Below are 11,491 nucleotides of genomic sequence, written 5' to 3' on the forward strand. Positions count from 1 at the left end.
TTTATCATGTTTTCATTTGTTTCAGACTATAACATGCTAAAACGTGCATAACATGAACCAAAACATGGGATAAACGAGCCAAAACTGATTTTTGGCCTGAGATAGAAGCCCCTTAGGTTGCAGGCTTGCCCGCGCCTAAATGGGGTGTTCAGGTCAGAGATCAACCGTGTTTGTTCTCGTCTTTCCCCTTTAATCCATTTTCATATTTGTAATTTGTAATTGGTTTTTACCATTTCAATTAATTGGTTTTTACCATTTCAAATATTTTCAAACCCTTGGTTCCATATACCATGACGGTTAAATCCGTGTTTCGGTGATAATATTTGGTTAATAACATTTAAAAGGTATTTTAAAGCCTTTTATTTCACTTTTGGGAGGTATTTTAAAGCCTTTCATCATTTCTTTACATTTTCGAAACAAACAGATTAGTCCCCAACACAAAGTCATCCTTGGTTCTACATACCATGCCGGATTTTAACCCGGGTACGATGATGAGTATCGACTAATTATATTCAAATAAACTTAAAACAATTAGTTCATAATTATTTTCAAAACTATTCATGTCAAGTCGAACCCGACACCGAATATTATCAAAATAATGATGATTATTCGAGTCTAGTTCTTCAAATCAACAAATGCGGTCTAAACAACCCTTTCAAACCAAATCGGGTTCAAATACCCATTTCTCAACACGTTTTATAACGTTTTCAAAAGATCAGAACACGCCATATAATCGGAGGCTGGCCCGCGCCTCAAGCAGGCCTTTTCTTTCTCATTTTCAAAACCAGGAGAGGCCCCTTTGTATCGCCGGCAGGCTCGCGCCTCATGTAGCCGTCTGGTACAGTGCCTCTTCCCTTTCCAGTATTAGTCTAGGACGATCCCGACTCCGGTTAGCCCGGATATAAGACGGATCAGATGACTATTTGTTTATTCAAAATTACATTTGCAAAATGCCTTACTAAGACAAATGGATCACGTTATGCACCCTAAACCTAATACGGTAAATGGATGTTTAATTTCCGTCTTGCATACAAATCAATCATTAATCCAAATCGACATCTTATACTTGATACTTGAATTAAATCAACCGACTTAGAAAGCTCTCACATGTTAGTTTTAAATTATTGGATGCGCATTCATGCATTTTAACCATTCATTCATTCAACCAACCAAGATCGATCAGTAGAGGCCGCTACCGCGGGCGGGATTGGGTGTCTGATTAAAGGGCTTCCCAATACGTACCTTCACCTCTTACTCAGAAACTTTGGATATATAGTGGACGACCTTATCCAGGGCGTACGAGAGTCATTCTAGAGATAGGATGCTAAAGAGGGACGATTTCCTTATCTTTAGTACCTATGTTAAAAGCTGCTTTGTGCTTCGATTTGACCGAGGTATAAAGTGGAATTCGAACGGGTTCCAAGCATCCCACAAATGCTTGGTAGCGACTCCGAACATCTCTAATCGTTTCGAGACCCTTACCGAGACGAAATAGACCGATCTAAAATGATCTGGTCGAAAGCATTTTTACGCCGCCGAGCGTGGCTTTCAAAAGACCGCTGCATGTCCACAGATTAGCTTGGCGTGCAGGTGGCCCGTGACTACGGATCGGTAGTTGGCCCAAATCCATAGACCGAGACGTGTCACATGTCCACAACCCCTGAGAGCTAAAAGGTACAGCGGGTGCGTTCTCCGGATCCCCTCCTCCAATAGCAGCTATCTCCTCCGGGAAAGGATAAATATCGCCTCCAGGTAAGGCGAAAACATGAAAATTTGGGTCCCAATTGTCGAGACAAGCATCCAAGAATGGCTTTACAATTTTCACCAATTTGAGACTCAAAATTGATCCCAAATTAAAAGCATCCATGTCATGTTTCTCCACACTTGTGAACTCATTTGTCCACTCCTTGAGACGGTTTTTTAAGGCATCCATAATTTTGAATTTTTTTAGAATATATGGGAGTTTTTAGAAGATAGACGGAAGAAAGATGGAGGAATTATGAGAATAAAAGCTTCCCCGACGTCTCTATTTATACTAAAAGCTGTTTCCTAATTTCCGTCAGGTCTGACCAACTCGGGAAGTGGCGCAGCACCTGCTGCGCCTCTTCCCCAGGCTGATTTCCGTGATTTTCAGCTTTGGATCTTTCCTAATTTATTTTGGCTATAATTTCCTATTTTTATAGGTTATTATTTTGGCAATTCCGTCAATTTGCCAAATTAATGTCTCCTAATTTTTCGAGCACGCTTTTCGAGATAACATCGACATTCTCGCCAATCGAGCACACTTACCCATTTCATATTATTTTCTTTTTTAGGGGAATCATTTCACTCCTCGTTTCACATTTCATTTCAAACTTATACATTTATTTTTCCGTTTTTTTAGGGGGTAGCCCTCCCTATTGTCCGGTCATTTTTCTTGCATTTTTTGTCATTTTCGCTCATTTCTGAGCAAGTTTTTCGCATTTTCATTTTTGCTCATTTACAGGCACTTTTTTTTTTTGCTTTTTCTTATTTTGCGCTAATTCAAGCCACGTGTATGTTACATGTTCTACGTGTAGATTCTGTGTAAATTTCGGCAGCAGGACGGCGTTAACCGTCATCTACCAAACCTGTTTTCTAAGCTAACCTGCAGGAACGACATACAACCCACCAGCAAAGGCACTCAGGTCGTCATATATACAACCAAAATGTAGTATGTACATCAAACTGGGAGCTCTCGCCAAAAACAGGTCCTAAAAGCCCAAAATAAAGTCCAAAATGTACAAGTATATACAAGACAACCAACAACAAAAGAAGCAAGCAAAGACAGCTACTCCTGGTCGCCACTCAGCTCAGCTACGGCCGCTTCGAGGCACCGATCTCAGTATCCCGGACCTCCAACTCCCTCAACAGGCGAGTTGTCTCCTCCTGGGACTGCGCCAGCTCGCGCTCCAAGTCTCGCTCCCTCTACAAGTGATAAAGAAATGCCTCATTTCAATCATTTCATTCAACCATTTCAAACAAATGCGGAAAATTGCAACAAAATTCAGATAAAGAGAATGAGAGGTTCATACCTGTCGTCCTCGGCCACATGCAAGTGCCTCGATGGCCGTGGCCCCTAGCCGGTTGGCCACCCTCCACAACGCCACATGCTGAGATGGCGCCACCTGCAGTTCAATAAACAAAATATTTCAATAAAATGAACAAGTGTATTCTTATACAATAGCAGAACTCAACCAAAGCCGGGGGCTTACCCTCCTAACCAAATGCTGCAACTCCTCCAAGCCAGCATCTCTGACCTCCTCGCAGAAGTCACGGGGCTCGGAGATCGTCGTCATCCCCGCCGCGTCTATGTACTCAAGGGTCTCTGGGTACGCTGGGGGCTCGTCGCCCGCCACCTCGATCTCCTGCAAAGTTCAAATGAATTCTTTATTCGATGATCATTCGTCAGTTTGTCAAATCAAGTCAAAAGAAGGAAAAAATACTTACCACGATTGGCCAGTACGCCAGTCTCCGGCGGACAAACAGAGAGTACTGCTCACCAGGAAGGAAAAGGGCGTCACCACCAATGCCCGCCAAGTCAGCCTCTCTCTCAGCATCAGAAGGCTCTCTAAACATCGTCCGTGGAGGATCGACGGGAACCGTGAGCGTCACGAGAGCACTGACGAGTCAAACGCTCGCCCATGTACCACACTGGTCCTATGGACGTCCTCAGCAGCGATCGGCTCGAGCTCCTAGGTCGAAGGACCTCAGCCACGAAGGCCGAAGCGTCAAGGTAGTCCACCCAAGATCTGGGCATCCACTAAAACCGGCAAACAAAGGGTCATTCCTATGGTCGGCTCTGAACGAGGGGTCATTCTTATGATCATTTCTAAAAGCAATAAAATAAATAAAAGGAACAGTGATTAAAGAAACTTACGTCACTCAACTTCAGGGCATTCACGCCCCGTCGATAAACATTGTAAGAAGAACGTTGGCTCTTCCTACGACACACCACCCAGTCCCTAACAACTGGGTACGCCCTCGGCTCAAGCTCCATCCTCTTGGGCGCGAAGCCCGGAAAGTAGGAGTACACCCACGCCTGCAAAATAAGACAATCGATGATGATCTTTCATGATTCGATAAAAGTAAAAGAAATGTATGAAGAAGTAATGATCTTTCAAAATGCTAAACGAAGGTTCATACCTCCAACAGCAGCCCAGGACCGACCGTGGCAGGAGAAGTCCCCTTCTCCAGCAGCTCGGGACGAACCATGGCCCTCATATAGCGAGTGAGGACCGCAAAACGAGGAGTAACCCAGTCCCAATGACCTAGATCACTCAAGTCAGCAAGGAACGGAAGAAGCTTCGTCGACAGCCTCTCCCCCTAGTCTCCAAGGTAAAGTGAAGACAAGAACCACCAAAGCCACAAACGAGCCCTCTGCTCCGCAGTACAAGCAGGGAGGAGCCACCCTCCTCCCCTCCATCGTCACCAACGCCGGGGTCCTACCCGCAAAGTAGTCCCTGACGTAAGTACCGGGTACCAACCCGGGAACGCTGGCAGCACCCTCTGCCAGGTTCCAGCCGATCAGCCTCATGGCCTCAGCCGAGTCCACCCTCATAGCCGTCGACGGCCACACCACAGACTCCTCACCACACGGCAGACCAGAAATCATGTCGTAATCCTCCAAAGTGACCCCGACCTCCTAAAAAGGCATGTGAAAGGTCGAGGTCGTGTCCCAGTATTGATCGAGGAAAGCTCGAATCAGGCAAAGTTTAGCCCGAAGCTTCCTTTCCTTGATCGCCCTCCACGCTCCCACCAAGGCTCTGAAGGCTCCCAGGTCGATGATGGCCTTCTCCTCCTCCGTCAGCTTCCCGTAGGTCTCCATCATCGTCGTGTAATCGGAGAAGGACCTCAAGTTCCCGGCCTCCTGTATTGATTAAAGAAAATGCTATCTTCAGCACAAAGCAAATGAGAAATGGAATTACAAGTGAATAGGGGAGGAAATTAGTAAAGAGATGACAAGTCTGAAGTCTACCAAACTTCTAGCCGTCCTGTAAGATAGGTGGCTCTCCACTTCCCAAATGAGATGTCGACCATCCCATTTCTCCGCCCACTCAGGTGCTCCCGCTAGCTGGCGACCACCTCGTCCGACGTTGGCCCCCCTCGGGACCTCCTCGACAACCTCCTCGAAAACCTCCTCAAGAGTACGAGAAGGGTCAAAGTCAAATTCAACGTCCATAGGAGCCCGTAGCAGGAACATCACCTGCAAAGTCGAAGTAAATTAGGGTGCATCAAGTGACGACAAGCCTCGATGAAGGTGGTTGAAAGCCTTTTTTAGCCCCGAAAATGGCATTATATCGCCATCTTTGGCCATTTCTTTCAAAACCCAACCATTCATATGGGTAAAATGAGTCAAGTCAAGTCTATGTCTAAGCCTAGTCATGGGTTTGGGTCAAAAATTTGGCAGCATTTCGCTATAATGGCGGTTATGCCCTAAAAAACTGTCCTAAAAAAGCTGTCACAAATCAAAAATCCAACATGGTAGGGAGTTAACCCGTTACACAAGGATTCCAACAATCAAATTTCATCAAAAATGGGCAATCCTAAGGCCATTTTCGAAGCGGTTTTCGAAACAGCTGAGAAACCGTCTCAATTTCACTCAAATGCTCAATGCTTGACGAAAATTCAAAACAAATACATGGTTAGGTTGCTAACATCGTCAATTATCCATTTATAATGTCAATTTTACAAGGCAAATTCATTTGGGGGAAAAGCCCCAAATTTTCGAAATAAATGGGTTGAAAACCCTAATTTTTTCGATCGAAAATCAAGCAAATACGAATGTTAAAGTAAGAATGAGTCACATACCTCGATTAGTCATGATTAATGGAAGTATTTGATCAAATTTTGACGTATTTTTGTTGGAATTTGAGAGAGTTTTAAGAGTTTTGTGTTTTGTTATTGTGAAGTAAACACGACTTCTGTCGAGTTTTTACTCAGACTGGGACGACCTCATGAAAGGACGGAGCATCTGCTGTGCCTCTTCCAAGAGTCACAGTTCTTGTTGTGCCTCTTCCCCAATTTCCCTCCAGTTTAATTTTCAAAAGTTCGTTATAAGTTCGTTATTTGTGGGCCCATCTTTGGTGCGCCTCTTCTCCAACACCATATGTCATATATTTGGATTCTTGGGCATTTATTTTTGTCCGGACCAGTATTTTGTCTTCGAGCAGACTGCGAGCCGTCGCAGTATTTTATCTTCGAGCAGACTGTGAATCGTCGCAGTATTTTATCAAGCCCAGCAAAGATATTTCACCAAGACTTCGCTTGCAGCAAGGAGCGGATTTTTTTCGACGGTGTTTCGACACACCTTATCAATACCCCTATTTTCCCAGCGAGAGTTTATGACAGCCGATAATACATCTCAAGATATGGAGTTCGCTTGAGACCGACGCAAGCAGATTCCCCCAGCAGTTTCTACCGACGTCCTGCTGCCCTCAATATTATGTTTCGTTTCCCCTTGGAGTTCGGCAAAGGTATCGTTCTCCGGATGTTCTCATTCCAACCTTAGGTTCCCAACCTACCTATGCTCCCACACCTAGACTTCATCTATAGGCTCCAAATCCGTTTGTGATCGCTTTCTCCGGGTTCATACGCCCAAACTACGGTTACCCTTAGGCCGTCTTCCCGTCGATGTTTTCCTTTTAGGGTCCCACACACCGAACACAATCCTTATATATCTTTTATGTCCTAACCTTAGCTCCTCTACGTAATTCCGGAAACATCTCGAGGAAGAAGTCTCAGGTATGGTCTCTTCTTATGGCTGGCGAGCTTCCTTACGTAGTCTAATGGACTTTAAACGACCCTTCTCGATAGTCGACAGACTCTAAAATGTTCCCGACGACAGGTCCTTGGCTCAGACCCCTTGAGCCGCCTCACGTCGCCATAGTCGTCAGGTTGTAATCTTCGATTGCCTGATGGCTATACTTTGAGTTTCGCCTTGTCCAAGCCTCAGTCAAAGTGGGGGCTCTGTAGATACCTCATTTCTGCACCTCCCGCCAAACACCCGGTGATGATTGAGCCGCATGTTTGGTACACGGAACGATTTATGATAGTTCGTAAGTTTATTGTCAAGTGATAGCTCAAATACTCGTGTCTACCCCTTGGTTGACATCTACGCGCCGATACGGTCGTTTTGACAGTAATTAGAGTTCATTTGGAGTCCGGGTCCAAAACCGCTTCATTTTCTAATAAACCGTTTAAAATGCCGAGTCGAAATGTTCTAGAATGTTCCAGATATTTATTCCATAAAGTCAATTTTTTTTATCTTTTGGTAAAATATATCCCGAAATTTTATGATAAAGAATAAGGAACTTGAGATCTACCGCAATTCCATAAAAGAAACGCTGAAATCTTTCTTCCGCAGGAGGAAACCTACGGGGAAAGGACGCAGCACCTGCTGCACCTCTTCGAAGGATCGCAGCAGCTGCTGCGCCTCTTCCCCAGCTCTTTTCTGCGTATTTTCAAATCTTTTCGAGATTTGTTTCCAAAGTTTCAGTCATTCCATAATTCCTCTGTGTGATTAGTATAATTAGAATCCTTCGGCTTCACATATTTCTCACGCAAGTGTCCGCCCTTCTCTTCTCCCTTTGCATTCTAAGACCGTGCTCTAAGCTTATTGACGACTACGTGCTTGATCAATCGACCACGTAAGCTCAGATGCTTCTGAGTACCAGTCACGTTGCATGACCGACCAATTTGACCAACTACACCTCAATTAATCAATCAATTTAATCCAGATCCTCTTACGAGGACACTTTCATCATACATTCGAGTCGAGCAATCACTAAACGTTAACTTAGTCAATCTCGTTTCGTCAAACATGTAAGTCTGAGTGTGTAAATCCCATCTTTTATTGTATTTTATTCTTGTACTAATTAATGTAAGGTTTACGTCAAAAATATATTTAAAACCGATTTCTAAAACCCCTTTATTAAACTATTTTTACGGATTAACAGAAGACAGACGTCGAAAAGAAACGCAGCAACTACTGCGCCTCTTCGAAGAGTCGCAGCATCTGCTGCGCCTCTTCCTGAGGCTGCCGCAGTTCCTGCCTTTCTTCTTCTTCCTTTGTCCCTTGTTAATTCGTCTCTTTTGTTTCGTCTTTTCTTATTTTCTTCATATTTCATTCGTATAATAGCTTTAGTTCTAATATATTTAAAATAATTATCGCTTTAATCCCGACCTAAATCCCTAGTAATCAATATTTGCGGGTTTTCGTCATTAAATCAAATCCGAGTTTTGGAGATTCGATTTGTTCACATCAAGTCTCTGGAATTCAACTTTTGTATATGCTTCTATCAGTTTATCACGTTTGTCTAATTTGTTATCGTCTCTATAAATAATCTAACTAAATTATAATTAACCTTAACTCGTTTATAATTAGTTTTAATTAGTTTTAATTCGTGTTATCGCTTTTATGACCAAATTCACATGTAAATAACCTGTTAAATAACTTTCATCCGAGTCTAATATCCGTAATCAACCATTAAAATCACCAACGAACATTAACAATTCGCTGTTCCGGCTTCACAACCAGAACTCAGCTCAGGAACAGACGCAGTAACCACTGCGCCTCTTCCAAGAGACGCAGTACTGCCGCGCCTGTTCCGGGTTGAGTTCTGTCTCTGAACTTCCGTTCTTCCTTCGACTTAATTCGTTAGTCTACGTATTAATTGATTATTATTCGTATTATCACCTTTTAACCTGCCCGTATTATGCTAATTTATTTTCTCTTGTTTTTCTTAAATCATCCGTCTTAGATGTATTTTTGACGTAAATCGATTAAACCCGTTTTAATTTATTGTAATTTTATTCGTTTTATTTATTTATTGTATCGTATGATTTATTTACTTGTTCCTTCACATGTAATTAATTCTAAACCCTACTTCGACATAATTGTTTGCCTAAATACGTGTTCACCGACTTAGTTAATTCTCACATGTTAGGATTAAAACATTGGATGTTGCATTGCATGCATATAATCGACAACATATCGACTATAAACGATTTCCCTAATCATTAGTAGAGGCCGCTATCGAGGCGGACGGGATTAGGTGTTCATTAAAAGGACTTCCTAATACGTACCCTCACCCCTTACTCCAGATCTCTCTGAACATCCGTGTTCAATGGCATCCACGAGAGTCATTCTAGACATAGAATGCTAAGGGTAACGAGTTCTTGGTGTTCATGTCACTACTTTGTGTCTTGACATGACACGAGGTATTCGAACGGTTCCAATTTCCCATAAAAATTAGTGGCGACTCCACAAATGCAAACGCTTGTTCCCAAGCGCCCCCATGGCCCATTGTCCACAAGAGTCAAAGAAGAGATAAAGTGTCGTGCGTGGTACCGCTCAGATTGCGGCCAATTTTCCTAACCGCGCGTGGGCCAGTCCGGGCTTAAAGCGCGTGAAACTCATCGGTTGGGACTCGTATGCTAAGGGGAGTGGTGTATCCCTCGATCTTTATCTTCATTCTGTAAGAACAGGGCAGTCCTTTGCCTATCGTTAATCCAACCAACCTACCTATCTATCCCGACATGCGAACCTAAGAGAAATTCAAACTTACAAGACTATGTTTCCGAGTGCGCATCGGAATCATGTCGCCGGAGGACTTTGTCTTGCAAAAGCTTAAATTAAATTAAAGGCTTGGTATTGGACTCTGCCCCTAGTTGCTTGTTTTGCTTTCATTTCTTTACTTTTCATTGTTAAAGTAGTGTAGCTTGATACCTCAATATCAACCCAATATGTGGCACCCTAAGACATAGCTTTCTACAACCGCTAACTTAATTCAATATTCATCCTTTGGGATCCGGCCTTTACTTACCACTCTACTGAGAGTAGTTTGTTATGTTATAAATATTGTTTTGGTTGGTTGACTTAGACGACAACGTTTTAACCGCACCAAAAATGGCGTCGTTGGCGGGGACGGTATTCAATTGAATTGTTTTCATTTGTTGTTTTTAGTTGTGTCTTTCTTGACCTTGGGGAAGTCAAACTCCTCAAGGTAGTTTTAAACGTTTTCTAGTTGTTTGCTTTTTGCATGTCTAGGAGATCATAAGGTAGACTTTTGCCTATTGATCCCGAGATTAAAAGAACCTTGATTAATCTTAGAAGAACCGTTAGAGGGGCTTCGACAAGTTTAGGTATTGGAGAACTTGTGGACATCGGTGTTGTCCAATCGGATAGTGTTGTGTTTACCAACCATTTTGCAAGAGAAGGATAGGAGAACCCAATTCAAAACCAACCACAAAATCAACCCACAATGCCTAAATTTTGATCTCATTCCGTACCTACGGAGGAGAACCTACCAAAGGGTACTCCAACACCACCTCACTTAACCGGTAATTTCATTGCCAAATCTGCATTCATACAACTAGTTGAGAGAAGTCAATTTGGAGGGATGCCTAGTGAAGATCCTCATCTACATATGGAGACTTTTTGTGACTATTGTGATGCTATCTCTCAAACCGGAGTAACCCAAAATCAAATTCGGTGGGTGTTGTTTCCTTTTTCCTTGATCGGAACCGCAAAGCAATGGTTAAAGAGCCTAGACAAGGCTACCCTTGGTATTGATTAATGGAAGAAGTTAGCACTTGCTTTATACAAGAAATTTTATCCTCCGGATAAGACTAACATGTTGAGAGCTCAAATCACCGGGTTCAAGCAAAGGGATGAGGAATCATTATATGAAGTATGGGAGAGATTTAAGGACACTTGTCACTCTTGTCCACACCATGGACTTAGTGAATGGTTCCTTGTTCAACAGTTTTGGAATGGCTTATATGAAGACTCACGAAATGTTCTTAATATGGGCTCCAATGGGAGGTTAGCCGAAGTTGATGACAACCAAACATGGGCTAAAATCGAAGAGATGGCGGTTCATAATTCCCAATATAGTAGACCACGAAAGGCCACTAGAGGAGGGAAGCATGAGGTAGATTCTATCACACAATTGGGTGCGCAACTAAGTGCTCATATCGATACCATAAACTTGAAGTTTGAGAAAGCCATGGCCAAGCTTGATGAAGCTTCCAAATCACCCAAACAACATGTCAATGCTATGATGGCATCATCCTCAATTCCAAATGAAGTGTATGAAAGTTGTGGAACCTTGGGACATGATGAAGATGAATGTAGAGGAACAAGTGAATGCTTTCCAAGCATACAAAAATGGTACACCTTATTCCAACTACTACAATGAGAATACCAAATTCCATCCAAATATTTCATACAAGAGCCAAAATGTCCAAACCCCTCAACCCACATACACACCTCCTCCAATGAGAAACCGTACTCAAAGACCATACTACAATCAACCCAATGACCAAGCTTTTGATGTTCAAAAAGCGGTCCTCCAAATGCAAAAGTGTCAACAAGATTTCTTTGCTCAAATACAAAGGGATAGTCAAGCCAAAGAAACTACCATCAACAATATCCTTGCTCACACTAAAATGTTGGAGACTCAATTGT

General features: G+C 42.9%; 1 non-coding gene across 1 annotated transcript; it reads right to left on the reverse strand.

The window, feature by feature from the left end:
• Positions 1-10,655: 10,655 nt before the first annotated feature.
• On the reverse strand, positions 10,656-10,762 carry LOC141589473 (small nucleolar RNA R71). The gene has a single exon (XR_012520410.1). It is a non-coding gene; the product is annotated as a small nucleolar RNA R71 (small nucleolar RNA).
• Between the last annotated feature and the right edge of the window lie 729 nt (positions 10,763-11,491).

The sequence above is a fragment of the Silene latifolia genome, chromosome 6, assembly GCF_048544455.1.
Source record: "Silene latifolia isolate original U9 population chromosome 6, ASM4854445v1, whole genome shotgun sequence".
Classification (NCBI taxonomy): Eukaryota; Viridiplantae; Streptophyta; class Magnoliopsida; order Caryophyllales; family Caryophyllaceae; genus Silene; species Silene latifolia.